Source organism: Malaya genurostris, chromosome 2 (assembly GCF_030247185.1).
Source record: "Malaya genurostris strain Urasoe2022 chromosome 2, Malgen_1.1, whole genome shotgun sequence".
NCBI classification, from domain to species: domain Eukaryota; kingdom Metazoa; phylum Arthropoda; class Insecta; order Diptera; family Culicidae; genus Malaya; species Malaya genurostris.
This window is the reverse complement of record NC_080571.1, coordinates 291616524-291639335: the sequence shown is the minus strand read 5'-3', so window position 1 is coordinate 291639335 and position 22812 is coordinate 291616524. Positions and strand designations below refer to the sequence as shown.

The 22812-nt window shown below is 38.8% G+C and overlaps 1 protein-coding gene across 3 annotated transcripts in view; it reads left to right on the top strand.

Moving 5' to 3' along the window:
* The window catches only part of LOC131430572 (nuclear receptor coactivator 2), a 475967-nt gene that overhangs the window by 130697 nt on the left and 322458 nt on the right, over positions 1-22812 (top strand). The window lies entirely within an intron of this gene.

Here is a 22812-nt window from a genome sequence, read left to right as displayed (position 1 = left end):
GCGATGATATCCGTCTCTCTTTGATGGTACTGATTGAATCGTGTGAAGAGTTGCTAATGAGCGTTCTTTGATACGCCATCCTTGATCGAAGCAAAAAAGACAAGTTCCATTTTGGAATAAGTACCGAGACTTCGATATATGTTTACAATATTTCACACCAAGTTGATCTTGTTATAAAGAAACACCTAGTAGTTCGAGTGCATGATAATTATGAAATGATGAACACGATTTGCAACTATAATTGTGTCGTGGGATTAACATCACAATTTTAGTATGATTATTCTTTGCATACTTTTTTCCATTCTCTGTAGAAAAGGTGTAGTATTGCTGGAATAACCGAGTTCTGATTGGAGATCCTAGTGTTATATACCAACTCAGCGCGACTAGGACGTAAAAGGGGTGTATGTGCACCTTTCAATGAATTTTTTTCCGCTACTGACTCTATGAATCCTTCCGGGTCGAGGCTCGAACATATGACAACTGGCTTGTAAGACCAGCGTACTACTCATTGAACCGCCACCCGAAAAGGAAAGGGCAAAGTATTTCTCTGTTTTTCATTGCATTGAGTATAATAATTTCCTAATTAAATTCTGGTGGGCCTTTGGTATTTCTAATTTGCGTTGAGAGCTTCATATCGTCTTCATATACAAGCTCTTTTTGATGTCATGCAAGAAATGTCGTTTACATGCATGATGAACGGCAAGGGGCCCAAATGAGCACCTCGAGGAATTCCAAATGTTACCAGAATCAGTTCCGGTACTAACTTTACGTTTCCTCTTTTTTGGATTTGAGCCGTCAGGTTGCGGTTGCAGTTCCACATAAACTGCTACGCACTGATGAGTCAAAGACGAAACGTCAAAAAATTACTTTAATATGGGTATGTGCGCCTAGCATAAATTTAGTGGGAAAGGGGTTTGCATAGTAGCAATGTTGATATTCAGTCAAATGCTTTACTGGAGGCAGTATGTATGGTAGTATCGAGTATCGAGCCTCGAACATAAGGGTTTTTGCCGGATTAACAATGAATGTTACACATTCTGAAATATCTTTAAAAAAGACATGTTCTACCAGTGTTATTAGAATTGGTAGTTACCAAAAAAAAGGCGGGTGAGTAATGTCAGAGACATAACTGGATGTCGTGAATACGAAAAAACTGACACGCTCCCATCACTTTTCCGAATATCAGTTAGTTGATTGATTGTATGAATTGTGCAAGCTTTCCTCTTTTTCACTAATAGAATTTAAAGCGATACACCTATATTAAAGTACAGATTAGTTATATTAAATAGCTACTATTCTACAACTATATATTCCAAACTTGAAACAATTCCTTTTTAATTTGCTAATATAGGAGGCTAGGTACGACAAATTTGTAGTTTATTTTTATTGAAGCTATGAAGTTCGAAGATATCTGATTCTTCTCGAAATTTCAGTACGAGACAATTGCAATGGCCTGGTCTGAAATGTATCTACGATATTCGGTATGCAAGAGTGATTCTAATAATAATAATAATAATGATAATAATTATAATAATAATAATAATAATAATAATAGTAGTAATAATAATAATAATAATAATAATAATAATAATGATAATGATAATACAGATTAATCTGTATATATGGCAACCCTGTTTCGCATGGCATATTTTCACACGACCCCATACTAGTATAAAGATGTGTTCAACATTCGCTTTCGCATTGCCGTTCGTACTTGAATGAGTTAGTGACGGTACAAATCTGCCATCTTTTCGGTGCCATCGTGCTGACGGTGTCTCGTACGTTCAGAGTAGCTGCTTTAACTTAAATGACGCTATTTCTCACATCGCATTTCCTTTTATACGTGCTAGTGGTAGCGGTGGACGGACGTCCCCTTTGTTAGAATTCCTTTCCTATACGCAGAACGGGAAACAGTGAAACGATATAAAAGAGAGAGTTAGCAGAGCGGCAGCCAGTAATACTGAATTGGTCGTCGAGCTGTTAACAGCATATTGTAGGATTTTTATGCAGAAACACGCACACAAGAGGAACAGTTAAGGGCAAGGCAAAGTCCCGCTCAAACCGTGCTGATCTGAAGTGCCCAGTTGGCTGGTAACGCTGCTCGTGACAAAAAGAAAACGAAAATCATCCCTCGCCATCTGCAGCTGGCCATCCGTTGAAAACCCCGTCCTTTTCAGGACGACCACATCACTGTGATAAAGAAATATTTAGAATAGCTTTAAGTTTAGCCAGTTCTGATACGCCTGGAAAGTAGAATGCGCAAATCAAGTGGAAACATTTGTTCTAACAATTTTTGTTTTCGGCCGCATACTAAAGTAATCGCGACAAAAATACATATTGATCTGTGGCAACTCTGTTTCGAACGGCATATTTGTAAACTAGTATAAAGATGTGTTCAAAATCATCACTTTCGCTTTCGCATTGCCGTTCGTAATTGAATGTGTCAGTGACGGTGCAAATTATTTTAACTCCCATCTTGATGAATCTTTTGGTAGGAAATATTGAGATCTGAGATGATTCTCCTGTGTGTCTTGTTTCGGCAATGGGCCTTGCTGGACTTTTTGGCTGCCTTTTTCGGTGTCATTGTGCTGACGGTGTCTCGTGCATTCATATCGGGAAACAATGAGACGACAGGTCCTCGATGTTGCTGTCGTGTGTCTTGTTTCGGGAAGAGTTGCTCAGCAAATGGTAGGAAAAATGAACCATTCAACTTTTATATGGACGCTCTTGTATAGATGCAGACATCTCGCGTTCTAATTGGCTGGTGCTGTCATGGGTTAAATCAAACAGGTTTTTCAATAGTGTACTATTGAAAAACTTCAATATTGTTGCAATACACGTTCAAGTTGAAAATTTTCGATTCTATTGGTAGTTAGATTATATAAATCCTTCTACAGATCACTGAGCTATGAGCTTTCAAAATACGAGAAAGGCAAACGCGCCTTATGAATTATCTTCTTTGATACTCGTTTATACCAAACATTTCAAAAAAGTTTAATTTTGAACTATTTGAGAATATGTCACACAACTGAAAGTTTTATCATAAAATTGTGATCATATTTCCGATGACATGTAGCAAGAATTATGTTGATTCATTAGATATAACAGGAGATATTCACGATCAAAAACTTATCACTCTCTCAGAGGGTAAATTTTGAAAAGGCGCCCCATAGTAAAGTAAGTCGTATTCACGACAAAACCTAAACATACCAGAGTAGCTTAGTTCGTGGAGCATCTTCACGGTAAGGAGTAGTTTACAGGTTACAGGTTTTCTGCTGTGCGGGATTTTTCTAGACATTTTATTTTTTCTCTGTCTTACTAATCTATTCTTGTTCATGGCAGCTTTACAAATCCAAAATAAATCATTGAACGTGTTATTCAATTTTAGACCACTATTTCCGGTGCTTCTGGAACTGAAAACCGGGAACAGGGATAGCCGGACGGAATCGGTAAATTTGGTCTTCTACTGACAATGACTACCAATTGCAACAGTTTTGACCCCAGTTTAGAATTTTTTCTACGTTTTTGGCTTCGCCGATTTAAGCGACTGTAAACAATTTTGTTCACTCTTCACTCTGTACCTGCGGAACCGGAAGTCGGATCTAGATTAAATTAAGGAGTTTTTTATGAATCCATAAGACCGTTCATTTAAACCTTTGTTTTGTAAAAATCTATCTCTCGCTATCTCTGAGGAAAGTAACTAAGTAGTCCGGAACCGGAGCTCCGATTTAAATAAAGGTCAGGAATTCCTGAGGAGTTTCTTGTGTCAGACCTTCCGTTTGACTCTAAGTTTGCTAAAAAAGGTTCAGCTGCCTCTTAGAAAATTACGTTTACAAAAATATTACATACATAGACACGCATGCGTTACAAATATTACATACATACACACATTTTGCGAACTGAGTCGAATGGTATATGACACTCAAGCCTTCAGGCCTCATTTAAAGCTTGATCAAAGATGGTCCCAGAAAGTATGAACGCACTTTGATTTCGCTGTAAGTAATTCACAAGTGTTAGATATTCAAATTTTATTCGATATACTGATAATATTAGACTACAACAGCAGAATATAGTTCTCAACATTTGCTACTTAGCCATTGTAGACTAGCTGGCGCACCTTCTTGCGAACGTTCCTCAATAAATTCCGTGTTGACGACAAGTTTTGACACTTTTTTCCAATCTTTTTCGAACTGTTGAATGGTTTCGGCTACCGAGACATGTTTCCTAAGATGTGCCTTCGTTAATGCCCAAAATTCCTTAATTGGTCGAAGTTGTGGGCAATTTGGTGGATTCATGTCTTTTGGGACGAAAGTGACATTTTTGGTAGTATACCATTCTAGCGTTGATTTCGAGTAGTGGCAAGAAGCAAGATCTTACCAGAAGACAACAAGATCCTTGTGGCTTCGAATCATGGGTAGAAGTCGTTTTTGTAAACATTCCTTGATGTATATTTCGCTGTTCATTGAAGCAGTGGTGATGAAGGATTTCGAAATCTTACCGCAGCTACAAATTGCTTGCCAGACCATAGCTTTCTTACCAAATTTTTCCACTTCAATCGATGTTTCGGACTGGTTTAACACCGGCAAGGATTTGTAATCGAGTTTCACGTAGGTTTCGTCGTCCATGATTATGCAGTTCAAATTTCCAACAAGAACCGTATTGTACAGCTTTCGAAGATTCTTATAGGTTCGAAGATTCAAACGTTCTTTAGCACGAAAAACATTTGACTTCGAAGTGCCCACTTTTTTGGCCACATCCCCAACTGAAGCCTCCTTCTTTTGCTCGAACGTCTTCAGTATTCGTTTACCTAACTGAGGGTTAGCAGGACCTTTTTTTCGACCCATTTTCGGTTTATCCTCAAAGGTGTTATCCTCACCGAACTTCCTGATTGCATTTCGTACGGCTTTTTCACTTAATCCTTCCATTTTTGCTATCTTTCTCAGTGACAGTCCGCGTTCTGTGCACCATTTGTACACAATTTTACGACGTTGTTCTGCTGAAAGTCCACGCATATCGAAACAAACTAATGAAAACGAATAAACAACTGCACAAGTGGTTAGAGAAGAGTGTAAACAACAAAACGCAGCTATAAAAATTGACAGATTCTGAACCACTGCGAAATGGCAGCGGTTTTTGGTTGCGTCCATACTTTCTGGGACAGTCTTCAAGTAACGAACATTTTGTGTAATAACGCAGATATAGTCGAAAGAGCAAGTAAACAAAGAGAATCTGTCAATTGTTTTTATGCCCTTTTGAAATGTTGATGTCGAATTTTCTTTTTTTACATTTGTAAGCGGTCGATCGATCTCGGTATGGTCCGATTGTGTCCAACTTTTAAGCGGGGGTACGTAACTCATCATCCAACACCTAGGGATTATTTAAATTTTATCAAATTTTGATATTATACCTCATGTTGTCGAAGGAAAAATCACCGTTGAATCGAGACAGTGAACCGATTCACAAGCCGATGGCAACGATGGATAAGTTGAACGAATTACACTTCGAATCGCTTCCTCAACCCCCGTATGGTTCAGTTCTGACTCTCAGTGATTACTAGTTATTAGCTGATTTGTCTCCCAGCACGACATCGAGAAGTTAGAGAAGCGCTGGAATGATTTGCTCTCTAAGGGGATTAAATTGATGAATAAAATCGATATTTTGCAAAAAAAAGTCACTATATAAGTCTAGTACAGAAGGTTTTTAAAATATGTCCTGTCTACTTTCTTGAAACGGAAAAATTTACGTTAATGAGAAATAGACGCTCAAATTGATTGCCAAAATTTCGTGAGAAGAAATTTACATTCCTTCGTGCTCGACCAACCAACACCAGCACCGTTGGTTCCGATTAAACCCTTTTTTCGACAACTTCACCGTAGATAATCTCCAGTGGACAAATTACCTCCGCTGCATGGTTTCTAGTTTAAACTTCCCACCGCCCAGCTCAGCAGCCTTGGGTCCAGCCGTTACTGAATGGAACATGATATATTACGACAAGTTCCGCAGGCACCAATAACTCTCGGCAAACAAAAGCATCGAGCGGAGTGGAACAAAATATGAAGAGCAAAAGTGCAGCAAAAAAAACATCATCCTTCTGCAAAGAATACGTAAGACGGGGTGTAGCTGATTGCAATTTTTATTCATTTTCCAAGCTGTGACAATAGCACCGGGAAGAAGAGGTGGCAGCATCGGCAGCATTTGCTTCTTCGGATAAAAAAACAGCACCACTCCAAGGCCGGTTCGTCATGCGGCCAAGATGATGCATGTAATAATCCGGAATTATTCGGGGAAGATCGTTTCGTCGGCGACATTTGCTCAGTCAGTTTGCTCATAACGCATTTATCACTGAGCGCCTTGCAGTTCCCCGGTACGGTTACTTGTGCAGAATCCTAGAGCACTGGATGGTTGAAAATTATTTCGAAGGAAAATGAAGAGAAAAAAAAACCGACACACCATGCCGGGGCATTCCTACTTCATGGCACAGAGCACCGTTATCAGCTACCCATCTAGAATCGTCCGTCTAGCGTCTACGTATCAGCAAGTAGCCATCATCCGTTTGCCTGCCTGCCTGCCAGCCGGAGAGCCGAGTGCCAGCTACATCTCATGCAATTTCATGAATCCGCTAGAAAAGACCGGTTTCGTTTCTTGAACAGCATCATCTCCGGCAGCATCAGGTTTTTATTTTCCTCTCGTGTTCTTCTCGCCTGCCTCCAATGTTTCTTGATTCTTGCAGAAAAGAAGGAAAAAAAACGAGGGGATTCCACCCGTTCCCCACAATTTCTCATCCATCAGCAATAGAGGTTTAAGTTATGTGCTGTAAAGCCTCCTCTGCAGACGTCCGCCGATGCCCGGTGTCTGCGCTTGCCTCGTACCGAATCCAAGCCAAAAGCCATGTCCGAGCCGAAACTCAAACCACCCCACCCCTTAAGAACTAAGAAGCCCAACCAAACTCGGAACATACAACTGTGCGCCAACACAAACACCGGAGCGATTGAGCCTATTATGTTGGACCATGTGTTGTATGACCGTGTGCGCTGCTTTTCCTGCTGCTGCTGCTATAGGTTTGCGCGGATGATTGAGTTTTCTCGAAATGGAAATAAGCATAATTGTACTACTACTCGACCGGACTTTGTTGTTGTAGATGGTCATCCAACCGGGACCGGCGGAGCGAAGTGGACGGGTGGGGACCGGTAGACGGCGAAGAAGACGACGATTCAGCGGATAATGAGAAATCTCCATTCGTTTGTAATCTTAGAACGGTTCAATTTAAACGTTAGTTTGGTAATTGCTTTTTGCTTTGTGCTACGATTTGTAGTTTTCGGATGAATTGATCTGTTTTGTTTTATTTTTTTCGAGCATAGATCGATCGTTCATAGGCGACTGTTCGGCCTTACAAACTTCTCACGAATCGTCGGTATGAAACGTCGACAGAAGAATCATGATGTGAAATATTGTTTTCAAATGTATCTCGACTATGAAGTAGTGAAGAATGACATCGAAATTTGCATATAAAATACCTATTTCTTCCTTCTAATTTAAACACTTTATAAGACTACATCTACGTTCTTAAGACCGTGCAAACAGAGGTGAGATTTTGAACATCTATATCACAACCATTTTTCAACAGTTTTCTAATTGGATTATACCTTCTGCTTGGAAACATTTCTACGCATCGATTCGAGTAGATATGAGGTACTATGTATTTTAGATAATCGGTGATGGAAATTTCAATTAAAAACGAGCGATGTCTAGTTTTTCCTAGTTTCCAAGCCATTATCGCATGGTTTCCCCTGACCAAGACAACAGTTTCTATCCAAGGGTTCACGGTTTTCATTCAAATTCTGCTCTTCAATGTAAATCGCACGCATAGAACAAGAATCAGTATCGAACCGACTTGAGTTCAATAATACCGTAAAGAAAAATTGCTGTGCACATCAGCAAGTGAACCTTCTGCGGGTTTATTCTATGCGCCGTTCGCCTCACGTAAGAGAAAACGATGGTCATAGGAATTCGGTTATCTATTGTGTGTGTTCGCATTTAAATATTATTTAAATATTTTCAGGGCATCCAAAATTCTCAAAGAATTTTACATAAAGACTGTCCCAAAAAGTATGGACGCACTTTGATTTCACTGTAAATAATTCACAAGTGTTAGATATTCAAATATTATTCGATATATTGACTACAACAACAGAATATTATTCCCAACATTTGCTACTTAGCCATTGTAGACTAGCTGGCGCACCTTCTTGCGAACGATCCTTATTAAATTCCGTACATACTTCTTGGCGACAAGTTTCGACACTTTTTTCCAATCTTTTTCGAACTGTTCAACGGTTTCGTTAATGCCCAAACTTCCTCAATTGGTCGAAGTTGTGGGCAATTTGGTGGATTCATGTCTTTTGGGGCGAAAGTGACATTTTTGGTAGTATACCATTCTACCGTTGATTTCGAGTAGTGGCAAGAAGCAAGACCTGGCCAGAAGACAACAGGATCCTTGTGGCTTCGAATCATGGGTAGAAGTCGTTTTTGTAAACATTCCTTGATGTATATTTCGCTATTCATTGAAGCAGTGGTGATGAAGGGTTTCGAAATCTTACCGCAGCTACAAATTGCTTGCCAGACCATAGCTTTCCTACCAAATTTTTCGACTTCAATCGATGTCTCGGACTGGTTTCACACTTGCACTTCTCGCACCGTATAATATTGTGGTCCCGGCAAGGATTTGTAATCGAGTTTCACGTAGGTTTCGTCGTCCATGATTATGCAGCTCAAATTTCCAGCAAGAATCGTATTGTACAGCTTTCGAACCCTCGGCCTGATCGATGCTTCTTGTTTCGGACTACGTTTCGGTTGTTTCTACTTCATATAGGTTCGAAGATTCAAACGTTCTTTAGCACGAAGAACATTTGACTTCGAAGTGCCCACTTTTTTGGCCACATCCCGAACTGAAACCTCCTTCTTTTGCACGGACGCCTTCAGTATACGTTTATCCAACTGAGGATTAGCAGGACCTTTTTTTCGACCCGTTTTCGGTTTATCCTCACCGATCTTCCTGATTGCATTTCGCACGGCTTTTTCACTTACTCCTTCCATTTTTGCTATCTTTCTCAGTGACAGTCAGCGTTCTGTGCACCATTTGTACACAATTTTTCGACGTTGTTGTGCTGAAAGTCCACGCATTTCGAAACTAATTAATGAAAACGAATAAACAACTGCACAAGTGGTTAGAGAAGAGTGTAAACAACAGGGCGCAGCCGTAAAAATTGACAGATTCTGAACCATTGCGAAATGGCAGCGGTTTTTGGTTGCGTCCATACTTTCTGGGACAGTCTTCAGTAGACCAATAATTTCGATATCATTTCTAGATAATTACAGTAAAAATCGTATGTACCGCTTCAGACATAAAGGACTATATAGGAAAGCAGGGCCAATGCAGGTACAATACGAGATTCTCCATAGTTTCACTTTGTTAAAGACAATTCAAACACAGAAGCAGTTTTCAGGTTAGTGTCCTGTCCCGCAATTTGTTAATTATTTTGCTCACTCCGTATTGAACCGAATGTTGGGTAATTTCTGGATATGGAAATGCAAGTTTTTCGAAAAAATGTATGACAAAGAAGAGCATTTTCAGAAATACAATGAGGAGAAGGTGATAAATGAGACTCCGATTTGGATCATACTTCGCATACGTCTTGAGTATGGAAAACTTAATTTTCGAAAAGGACAAATTTATTTTTGTATGTATTTTCTTCAAGTCGTTGTGGTTCGGATACTGTCAATTTGATCAAAAAAAGATGTCCGAAAAGTAACAGTAAATTAATTGGACGCTTTAAAATGCACTAAAAAACAATACTGAATACTTTTTGCTTTTCTCATATAGAAATCACTGTGAAAACCGACTTTTAAACGGAGGTCCGGAGGACCGAAAGTCATGTACCATTCGACTCAGCTCGACTAACTGAGCAAATTTCTGTGTGTATGTGAAAAATAACGTCACTCGATTTTCTCACAGATGGCAGAAACGATTTCTACAAACTCAGATTCAAATGAAAGGTCTCATGGTCCCATAGATCGCTATTGAATTTTATCCCGATCCGACTTCCGGTTACGGAATTACAGGGTGGTATGCACAAAAAAAAAGAAAAAAATTGTAACTCACTCAGAGATGGCGTGACCGATTTTCACAAAATTAGATTCAAACGAAAAGTCTTATGGTCCCCTAGCTCGCTATTGAATTCTTTCTTCATCCGATTTCTGGTTTCGGAATTACAAGGTAATATGTGCAAATATACGAGAAAATGCGCACTCAATTTTCTCGGAAATTTCTTAACCAATTTTTACAAACTAAGACACAAATAAAAGGACCTAAAATTCTTCAAAAAGTTGAAAAAGTTCATCCAGATCCGGCTTTCGGTTCCGGTATTACAGTGCGATAAGTGAAAAATTTTCAGTTTCATGAGGATTTTTTTTCAAACGTGATGGCGAAACGTGATGCAAATTTGCAAATTAATCTATTTGACAGATCTAGTTAGTTATTTGATATATACATCTAATTTGAGACTACTAGTTCCCGGTTTCCGCTTCCGAACGCACCGGTAATAGTGAGGAAATGTTTCCAAAACGGAACTCACTTTGATTTCGCAGCAACGGTTAAACCGATTTTCACTACTTTAGATTCAAATTAAAACTCTCGGTGCCTTAAAAGATATTCGTCAATTTCATCCAGATCCGTCTTCCGGTTCCGAAATTATAGGGCAATGAGTATCAAAACTTTCAAACTGTCATAAAAATGATGCAAAATCGGTACGCATCGGTACGTGCTGGTAAAAAAAAAATCTTGACGGAAGAAGAAAACGCCACCACCAACCACACAGCGTGCTTTGTCCAATTCTGTATTGCGTGCAGGGCTACCACATTCAAAGCTATATTAGCTTGACATAACTGTTAAAATTGAAAAGGTTATGGTTGTTTATACCCAAAGAAAGTGTTTGATTTTATTCAAGCATGAAAAAAAAATCTTGACAGAATCTTTTAGTGATATATTTGAAAATATGAGTAATATGAGAAAGGCATCATTACACCACTTGGTGGATTAAAAAGGGTTTTTAACAATTGAAAAAGTGATCGCAGAAATAAGCGCCTTCATACGCTTTTACATTATTTTCATTTGAAATTTGGTATGAAATGCACCATTTGCGATTAGTGCATTTTACCTTTTATATAGCGGAAAGGGGGAAAGAGCAGGGTATGCTTTATTTCTCTTCTGCCTTATGGTGCCAGCTACTGGAAAAAAGTGGAATTTTGCCCACGCCGCTTCGTCAATTTTCTTGTAGTAGTAGGGGAGGGTGCTCCTAAACCGCCATAGTAAGGTAATGTCTCTCGAAAAAATATGGAACCGTATTTCCCCCTTGCCTAAACAGCAGTTTTTCTTTGTTTCTCTAAAAATGTTGGTTATTTGTTTGCGATTCATCATCATTATTGAAATTCATCCGGATCCGACTTCCGGATTTAAATGTGATCAGTACTAACCAGGGAAACAGATTGAAAAATTATAAATAAATACCGCGAAAAAGCCACCGCAGAGACGGGACTCGAACTCGTAATTAGCTCCTATCCGGGGAAATCGTTTTGCACATTAAACTACCGAACATGTAAAACAAACGAAGAAACAGCAAGCGGATTTTTCAAGACTGGTTAGCTGAAGTCCAAATACATTGATTTAGTGATATAGTAAAAAAAGTGATAATGTTTTCCAAATCGGAAACCACACCAATTTCTCAGAAACGGCTGGAGTAATTTTCACGAACTTAGATTCAAATGTAAGGTATTATGAGCTTGAGCGACCACCCCTGGTTGCTACTCCGTTACTGATCGGGATTAGCTGAAATTGTACAGGGAATTTATAGATGATCCGACCTGGGACTGGTAAATCATCCTTCAGTGTACATCTTCTGGTAACCCCAGAGCTCATTAATCAGTACCGGCGCCGGCTAGGCCCGAACGTAGATCGTCTAAGGAATGGGAATGTTAGTCCAACACTGGTTGTTACTAGAAGTCGTATATACTACTGCACACTCCACAAGTGTCACGGGAGAAGGATATTTATGAGAGAAAATTTTTTTTTTTTTTTTATTCAAGAATATAATGTTTAAGGCACACTGCTTAAGCTCTAAGATGCCAAGGGCTTTTACTAATTTTAATTTACGACTAACTTAAAACTAGGGTTGTATCATTGAGTAATGTCATATTTGGGTCGCAATGGTTGACTTTGGCAGATCCAGCCTTCAGCTGGTGATCGGCAGTGGCCGGTCGAGAGAAAATTTTAGTAATGGTAGTATTCGCGCGCGACTAGATATGTTCCGGTTTCAAGATGCTCGGATGCTTACTAAACTAAACTTACTGACTTCGCGAGTGAACGTTTTAACAATATCCGATACTGAAGTTCCGGGAAGTCTTAATTCATAGATATTGTTCAAGGAAACTAAAGAAAATTTAGAAATACTATCGCGTAACGAAGGAAAACTTCTCTATTTTACCTTTTTTTTTATATATATAAAAAATAGGTATAGAATTCGCTCAAACTTTCGAAAATTTTTCCGAGGCCCGGAGAGCTGAATGACATATACCAATCGATTCAGCTCGACGAACTGAGCAAATGTCTGTGTGTGTGTGTGTGTGTATGTGTGTGTGTCTGTATGTGTGTTGTCAACTAAGAGGTCGAGATCTCAGAGATGGCTGGACCGATTTTGATCAAACTAGTCGCAAATGAAAGGTCTTCCCGTCACCCAAAACGCTATTGAATGGTTTTGAGATCTGATGTTTACTTTTTGAGTTATTCGAAGTTTTATGTCAAAATTTTCAGTTTTTTGACAGTATCTGTCACAATTGACCTTGAAAACAGAATATGTTTTCAGACTTAGATTCCGCACGATAATACCTATTCAACAAGCCATAGATTGTTAAAATCTGTCCATTTTTAACGGAGATATCAATATTTTTGTGTAAACGACTTTTCCCCTTATTCCAGCAGTAGAAGTTTTGAGCACTGTATGACAAAGAAATGCTTGGGAGCAACGGAAAACACGATTTTTATACTGTGACATACAATTGTTTCTAAGTGCCCAAAAGACTGTGTACAGCATCCTTTTTCATGACAATTTGCCTTGGACCGATTTTAGCACGGTTCGTTTTTGGCAACATAATCGTTCGAATATGGCATTTATAAATCAGATGATATCAGCATTTTCGAGTTGAAAGTAATTCCATAATTACTTTGATTTAAACTACTTACAGCAATAAAAGCTGGAAGAACATAACTTCCATATACCATACGACTCAGTTCGTCGAGATCAGCAAATGCGTGTGTGACAAATAATTTCACTCAAATTTTTCGGAGATGGCTAAACCGTTTTCTACAAACTCAGATTCATATGAAACCTAGTATACTTCCAAATTTGGATCCGACTTCTGATTTCGGAACCACAGTGAAACATGTGAAACGAAATTAAAATAATGCAATTCATTTTTTTCGTAGATGGCTGAACCGATCTAAGATTCAAATGAAATCTAAGAATCATCTATGATTCAAATGAGAGGTCTTAAAATCCTATAAAAATTAGTCAGATCCGATTTCTGGTTTAGGGGATACAGGGTGTTTAGTATAAAAATGTCCATTTCACATAAATTAATCAGGTTTATCGGGTTTGCAAATTTGGATAGTCGATTACCAAATAAATTTATTTTAGTTTAGGCGGTATTCTTTTTTGGATTCGTAATGTACCCCCAAATTTTAATTCGCACTACAATTTCTCAAAGATGTCTACACACTCCTCAGGTGAATTGATCTGATTTCGGCTACACCGATCTTAGAACTCCGGATCCAGTTCCGAATCGTTTCTCAAAGTTTAATCATTTTTTCAAAAAGGCCAAATCGAACTTCAAAAACAAAAATTCAAATTAAAGGACTTAAGGCCCCATACAAAATTGGTGAATTTTATCCGATTCTGGAATTACAGATGATGAATTTTTAAAATTCATACCGATAAAGAAGATGTAAATTGTTTGGCGTATTAATTTATGGCCATTCGAATCATTTTGGGTTATGCTAGTTCCTGAATACCAGCTCTGGAAGTACCATAAATAATGACGAAAAACTCTAAAGTGGAACTTACTTCGACATCTCATGGAATGTTCAATCGAATGTCACACGTTAAGATTGAAATTCGATACGATTTGCAGATTCGAAATTACAGGGTAATGAGTGATTAAAATCTCAATTTGCCGTTTGAAACGACGATAATTAAAATAATGTCATGAGAACTAAAACACCTAAAAATATCCATGCAAAAAAACACATGCGGATTGATAAAAAAAGGTATCATCTCACTGCTAGGTGGATTAATCACGTTTTTCTAAATGGATTTACCTGCTATAAAATGAACGAGTGAATCCTCTTTATTATTTTAATAATTTATTTAAATGGTTAATTGATTATACTGGTTGATCTGGGCAGCCGGCTACCGAGAAAAAAATATTATTTTTTTATCAAACAAACAAGTATTTTTCATACTATTTATTCAATGTACAGATATACGTTATCTCTGCTATGTTTGCTAGTTGAATTGTATCATGCAATTTATAATCTTGAGAGACAAGCATGGAAAAAGAAAAAAGTTCCAAATAATTTTTTTTCACCGAAGCTAGTCGGAAATTGAAAAGTTGAATAAAGAGGTAATTTAGTAAAATAATCAGATGTGAAACGTTAAAAATTCTGATAACTAAAAGGAAGAAGAAACTCCTGCCATTGTCGCTTTTTACGACATGGAAGCAGGAACTCAGTGGATCTATTCTTGGTATTAGTGGTGATGTTTTTTCCGCCGGACTCCACACGGCATCTAGGTTGGTACAGTCCGGAAAAAGGTAATAGGTACTATCTACTACAATCTTGTAGTAAACTCCGGACCTATTCGAATTTGGGTCAAATATTTTAATAAATTGAAATGGTTATGCTAGTTTATGCCCATATAATCTTTCTTGTTCCAATTGGATAATACCAAAAAAATTGTTTTTTTGAACAATCCCTTAGTAATATTAATGAAAATATGAGTGACGTGGAAAAATATAAGACTGTTATTTTTTCAAATTGTCAAATAATTCCGAATATTTTTTCTATCGTCCTCGGAACGAATGTTGGTTCATGTTGAATAGCTTTGGAGCACTAACAATTCAGATTTCAACTGCTAAGGAGTGTATCGAAAATAAGCCATCCACATGTACATTTGTGTTGTACGCATGTATTTGTGATGGTTTTTTATGCTCAGATCAAAGCATGCTGTGCGTTTGGCTGTCAGCTTTCGTTTGTTTACTTGTTTGTGCGGTTGAAATTCTGCGTTTTCAAAATGTCGCATATTGAAAAGAAAATGAAAATTAAGGTTCTGAACACATGGCTAAGTGAGCAGGGTGTAACTATGCGAAAATTAGCGAAGCAGTTTGGAATTCAGCATGCCAGTGTTAAAAGCATCATTAGTAAGTTTGGGGAACACTATTCTGTGGATGAGCTACCAGGAAGAGGCAGAAACCCCGGTTCTTCCCAGCCGAAACTGGACCAGAAAGTGGTATCTTTAATCATGAAGAACAAATCAATGTCAATACGTCACTTGTCCAAAAAAGCAGAAAATCTCGAAACAAAGTGTATAAGAAGCAAGCAGAAACAAAGGCCCGGTCGAATCAAGTGGAGAAATTCGGTCGAAAGGTACTGGTATGGCAAGCAATATGTTCCTGTGGTTTGAAGTCAACCATTTTTTACACTACCGAAACTATAAATGCAGAAATCTATCGATCTGAGTGTCTCCAAAAGAGATTGCTGCCTTTATATAAGAAGCATAGTACACCTACACTGTTTTGGCCGGATTCAGCGTCGACTAACTATACCAAAACCACTCTCAATTGGCTTGCGGAAAAGGGTATAAATTTTGTTGAGAAAAATATCAATCCACCAAATTGCCCTCAGCTTCGAACCATCGAACGTTACTGGACAATCGTGAAGAGGGTGTTCAAGAAGACTGGTAAGGCAGCTGGGAACAAGCAGGAGTTCAAAAAAATTTGGGCTCAAGCGTCCAAAAAATGATGCAACACTCCGGAACTTGATGAAGAGCGTTCGATCAAAAGTTCGAAGCTCAAGTTTATCCTCGTATTTTTAGTTTGAATGAAATATCATTTTTATCATAATTTGAAAGAAAAATTTGCGGATAGCTTCTTTTCGATACACTCCTAATGCACTGACAAATCTAAGAAGAATGGGTTTCAAATATATGGAATGCGTAGAATATTTGAAATAGATCATCTGATCGCGATCCTACAATAAATTACAAATTCTGATTCTAGTCGAACATCGATAGTAAATAGTGTTCGCGGTTGATACAATGGACTGGGGCATTAAACTATCTTACCTTACGGGAGCCCTCGGACCCGGGGTAGCATTGTTGAAAGCTTCGCTCTTGCGATAGCTCTCGACTGGAATGCAGCGCAGCGCTGCCTGGAAGCAAAATAATTCCAGCGACAAAAACACATAAATTAAACTGCATCACTCACCGACACAAAACAAAAAAGAGCAATGACACTCCAGAAATTCCTTTCGTCGTCACCTCAACGGAATATATATATGCTAGAATGTTGTTGTCCTCTCCCGGCCCAGCTACAGCTACGCGTTTTATTGAGGCGGCCGTTGGGTAATACATCTCTAATTGCTCCAACGCCATCATCGTTTGGTTGATCGGTTGATTTTCAATTGTCAGTTTTGTGACTTCGTGGAACGTTCCGAATACGGCTGGACAGGCATGGAAGATGGCTACTTACGCTTTTGACAAGACCCAGGTGTGGCGGCAAGGGGCGTCAAGGATGAGTAGTAGTTACTTGCAGTTGGTAGGCAAACAGACGAGTAAATCCATGCTGAAAAGACCATTATTACTGCAGGCGATAAAGTTTGTCCTGCTCCTAGCCTGTGGTTGGCGTGGGGATGGCAGTAGTTTTGCTGGTTGTCTAGAATTTTACTGAGCGCGAACGGGCGGGAAACATTTATTTCATACGTGTGAACAGAAAAGGCTGCTTGCGGCTGGTGGATTAGTCGTAAGACTATAACGGACACATACACACATACCCATGTGCCGTGTGGCTTCATGTGTGTTGTTGAATCCGCACAAATACAACCCTAGAAACGACCCACCGAATACATCGTGAATAGTTTTATAAGCCTTCGCCGGTGGAATGTTTTCTTTCCGTATTATACTGTATCATTTGTGCAGCAAAGCACACGGCGCACTGCCATCTCAAGAAGGTTTTCTTGGCTGGTTGGTTGGTTGATTGCTTGCTTGAGTGGGGCGGTGGCAAGGAAATAAGATGTGTTCTATTCAGTTGCTGAAATCGCAAAAACCTCATCGGAAACTGACCAGTTTGGTCGAACAAAAAGTACGTACACACTGAGATACCGAGGGGATGAATGGATGGATGGATGGACGGTTGGATAGCTAGATGGATATCTACGGGTTGTAATAATTCATAGTAAAATGAGGGAAGTCTGAAATGAACGGGCAAGACGGCGGTCAGCGTGTTGGGCTATGGAAAATAGCTGTATATAAAACTCGCTGGAAACGGTTTTTGTTGCATTAAAGCACTCCCATATGTGAGTGCGCGATGGCGAAGTTACCGACGACTAGAGAACCGTGCCCATCGTCGGGGCGATTTACTTGCTAGGCTGGGAACTCACTGGCTCGGGGCAGGAAGGGAGGATGAAAGATGTTGCTTGAAGATGGCTAATGAATAATAATATAGATGTCGGTTTAAATCTGTTCTCTACTTTGTAAGCGCAAATACAATTTCATACTTTATGGATAAATTGGAGATCTCAGGCTTAGTCTTACTCCTCACTGGAAGATTAATTGAGTGGAGCTATTTTGTTAAGCTCGTCAAAGTTAAATGGTCAAAGTGGTGGTATGATCGTAGCATTTTGTTATAAGTTTTTGTTCGTGAAGCATTCCGTACTTTCAAGTCAACTAACTTGGTGGCTCAGAAGGTTCTTGTCTCTTAGGGTGGAATTATTTGCAATTATTTAACCTCTTTTTTTGGTGCAGAAGTATTGTTCAGGATAGGTCAACCGGCAGTTCCTACGACAGTAACAAAACTAAAATTAATGCGTTTGTTCCGAGCATTGAAACACAAGATTTGATTTTAAGCAAAGAACATGGATTTAATTTTTCCCTCCCGTGGTTGATGGGCTTGACGGTATTGCAAACATCATCTGATACAATCAATTACAGTTAGAATTTAATATAGATATATGTTACAGTTTTAGCCTAATTATTGAATTTAATGAACGAAATACGGAACGACTTGAATAAGATGTTGATTGCATTACGCTCCAAACATCCGGAGTTTGTAGAGGCCGGTAGGGCTTAACTGTTTTATGTTTCATTTTCATACTACCGGCCCTTATTACCAGTGTAATGTGGAAATTAAATGGAGTGAACGTATCCCAATTGGGTTTCACACGATGACTCCAAACGTGTACCATGGAATACTGTGGAATGAGATAGAATATTGTAGAATAACATAAAATAATACAAAATGAACAAATGAGCAAACCACTGATAGCTGTCAAACGATGTTCATCCAGTTCATTTCGTGAGGTTGTGTAGTTTTCATGTGAGACCTGATGGGTGAGATGATCTGTGAGTGAAGTGTAAGAGAAAATGTATGCAAGAATAGTGATAAAGGCCACCGTTTCAGCTCAGGACTAACGATCGACCAATAGGAGAGATAAAAATAGGGTAACGGTACCCTCATTTATCTCAGTTCCATTAGTCATCTCATATACGAACACCATTAGGGGCTGTCCATAAAAGACATCACGCCACAAGCGGGAGGGGGTGTTTCACAAAACGTGACCTTTTGTGACAGGGGGAAGGGGGGAGGGTTGTTGGAATGTGACGTCCAATATTCTCAATGAGCGCATTTTGAAATACCTAATTATATTAATTATTATTATTATTATTTCCTGAAAAAAACTCCACAATAAATGTTCACATTCTATAGGATGTAAAAGCTTCTTCTTGTCAATTTGGAAATAAATGATGTAAAAATTCATTTCTGTTGTGATCAGCAACAGTGCACTGAGGAACGAGTAAATTAGCGAAATTAATAAATTTTGCTTAATATGAGTAAAAAAAGATGCCTTCAAACGGTTTAACTTAGGTTATGCACTGACAATTTTAGTCAATGTATATGAGTTTGGGTGCACTAATCGCTTGGAATTATGGATTTTTTAACTTTCGGAAATCTAATGATAGGTAGTAAGCAGATGCGGAATATGAACCACACAAAGAACGAATTTCAAAAAGTTTGTTTGGTCGGGCGCATCGGAATTTCATGCTTCTTGATGCATTTAAAATACCAGCAATACCATGTTGGCGGAGTAATATCAATAAAATCAGCAAATAACATTAACATACCTTATGATCAAAAAAGAACCGGAATTTTCATTTTAAAATTCCCGCGCTTGTCCAATCGGTAAACTTTTATTCTCTCAACGTTGGCAACAATTTTATACACATTCTGTCAAATTTTAACGCATATCGTACGATTAGTTTTTGTTTAGCGTCTATACAAAGAAGTTGAAAAATTTTTGTGTGGCGATTTTTATAATGGATGAAAATTTAGAACAACGGCTCGCCTTCGAAGCGCCATTCGGTCGATTGTTGTGCAATTTCGACGTCATATTCATAGATCCACACCTCATCACCAGTTATGATTCATTCGATGAATGTGGGGTCACCATCTGCGTTGGAAATCATCTCTTTGGCCACATCAACACGACGCGGTTTTTGAATGAATATTCAGCTTTTTTGGCACCAGCCGAGAAGCGACGTGTTTCAAACCCAAAACATCAGTTAAAAGGTGTTCGGCTGATCCATAAGAGATGTCCAACAACACAGCAATCTCTCTAATCGGTACAGAACGATTTTGCAACACGATTTGCTTCGCCGATTCAATGTTTTCTTCAGTAACAGATGTTGTTTGGGCGGCCAGGGATCTCATCATGATCCAAGCTTGTACGACCACCTTTGAAGCGTTTATACCACTCGTATGCCTGTGTTTTTCCTAGACACGATTCACCAAAGGCCTTTTCTAACATTTTCAACGTTTCGGAACACTTAAATCCATTTGCAACACAAAATTTGATGCACGCACGTAGTTCTAAATTTTCATCCATTATAAAAATCGCCACACGAAAATTTTTCAACTTCTTTGTATAGACACCAAACAAAAACTAATCGTACGATATGCGTCAAAATTTGACAGAATGTGTATAAAAGTGTTGCCAACGTTGAGAGAAAAAGTTTACCGATTGGACAAGCGCGGGAATTTTAAAATGAAAATTCCGGTTCTTTTTGCCTTTCTCATATAGAAAGGTTATGCAATCACTGTGAAAACCGACTTTTGAACCAAGGCCCGGAGGGCCGAGTGTCATATACCATTCGACTCAGTTCGTCGAGTACGCAAAATGTCTGTGTGTGTGTGTGTATGTGTGTGTGTGTGTGTGTGTGTGTGTGTGTGTGTGTGTGTGTGTGTGTGTGTGTGTGTGTGTGTGTGTGTGTGTGTGTGTATGTGCGTATGTGTGTATGTAACGTTTTTTTTGCACTAACTTTTCTCGGAGATGGCTGAACCGATTTTCACAAACTTAGATTCAAATGAAAGGTCTTGTGATCCCATAAAAAATTCCTGAATATTATTTGGATCCGACTTCCGGTTCCGGAATTATGGGGTAAAATGTGCAAAAAATTGTGAAAATAAGTGCACTAACTTTTCTCAGAGATGGCTGAACCGATTTTCACAAACCTAGGTTCAAATGAAATGTCTTGAGGTGCCATAAAAAATTCCTGAATATTATTTGGATCCGACTTCCGGTTCGGGAGTTATGGGGTAAAATGTGCAAAAAAAAAGAAAATATGTGTTCTAATTTTTCTCATAGATGGCGCGACCGATTTTCACAAACTTAGATTCAAATGAAAGGTCCTGTGGTCCTATGCGTAATTCCTGAATTTCATGCGGATCCGACTTCCGGATCCGGAAATATAGGGTGAAGTGTGTTAAAAATTGTATACCATCACTGAAAATGGGGAAAAATCTTTAAAAAAATTCTAAATCGACCTCAAATCTTTTCCAATTGATTGTTTTTATCAGTAGACGGTCAAACAAACCGATTTCGGTTATTCTTTCAAGAATCGCAGAGAATTATTTTGAAGAATACCACAGTATTATATATGATAGTATGATTGATATGAGAAAGGCATCATTACACCACTAGGTGCATTAAAACAGGTTTTTGATCATAAGGTGTATGCATGTTCAATCATAAAGCATGTCATGCAGCTGATTAATTTAACCTGTTTAGCTTGAATATCATAAAGACTGTCCCAGAAAGTATGGACGCACTTTGATTTCGCTGTAAATAATTCACAAATGTTAGATATTCAAATTTTATTCGATACACTGATAATATTAGACTACAACAACAAAATATTATTCTCAACATTTGCTACTTAGCCATTGTAGACTAGCTGGCGCACCTTCTTGCGAACGTTCCACATTAAATTCCGTACAGACTTCTTGGCGACAAGTTTTGACACTTTTTTCCGATCTTTTTCGAACTGTTGAATGGTTTCGGCTGCCGAGACATGTTCCCTAAGATGTGCCTTCGTTAATGCCCAAAATTCCTCAATTGGTCGAAGTTGTGGGCAATTTGGTGGATTCATGTCTTTTGGGACGAAAGTGACATTTTTGGTAGTATACCATTCTACCGTTCATTTCGAGTAGTGGCAAAAAGCAAGATCTGTCCAGTAGACAACAGGATCCTTTGTGGCTTCGAATCGTGGGTAGAAGTCGTTTTTGTAAACATTCCTTAATGTATATTTCGCTGTTCATTGAAGCAATGTTGATGAAGGGTTTCGAAATCTTACCGTAGCTTCAAATTGCTTGCCAGACCATAGCTTTCTTACCAAATTTTTCGACTTCAATCGATGTCTCGGACTGGTTTAACACTTGCCCTTCTCGCACCGTATACTATTGTGGTTCCGGCAAAGATTTGTAATCGAGTTTCACGTAGGTTTCGTCGTCCATGATTATGCAGCTCAAATTTCCAGCAAGAATCGTATTGTACAGCTTTCGAACCCTCGGCCTGATCGATGCATCTTGTTTCGGACTACGTTTTGGTTGTTTCTGCTTCTTATAGGTTCGAAGATTCAAATGTTCTTTAGCACGAAGAACATTTGACTTCGAAGTGCCCACTTTTTTGGCCACATCCCAAACTGAAACCTCCTTCTTTTGCTCGAACGTTTTCAGTATACGTTTATCCAACTGAGGGTTAGCAGGAGCTTTTTTTCGACCCATTTTCGGTTTCTCCTCAAAGCTGTTATCCTCACCGAACTTCCTGATTGCATTTCGCACGGCTTTTTCACTTACGCCTTCCATTTTTGCTATTTTCTCAGTGACAGTCCGCGTCCTGTGCACCATTTGTACACAATTTTCGACGTTGTTCTGCTGATAGTCCACGCATTTCGAAACAAACTAATGAAAACGAATAAACAACTGCACAAGTGGATAGAGAAGAGTGTAAACAACAGGACGTAGCCATGAAAATTGACAGATTCTGAACCATTGCGAAATGGCAGCGGTTTTTTATTGCGTCCATACTTTTTGGGACAGTCTTTACCTCTGATTAGGTGCACATAAATGGAGCGTCGCAGTTCACGCAAATTAACG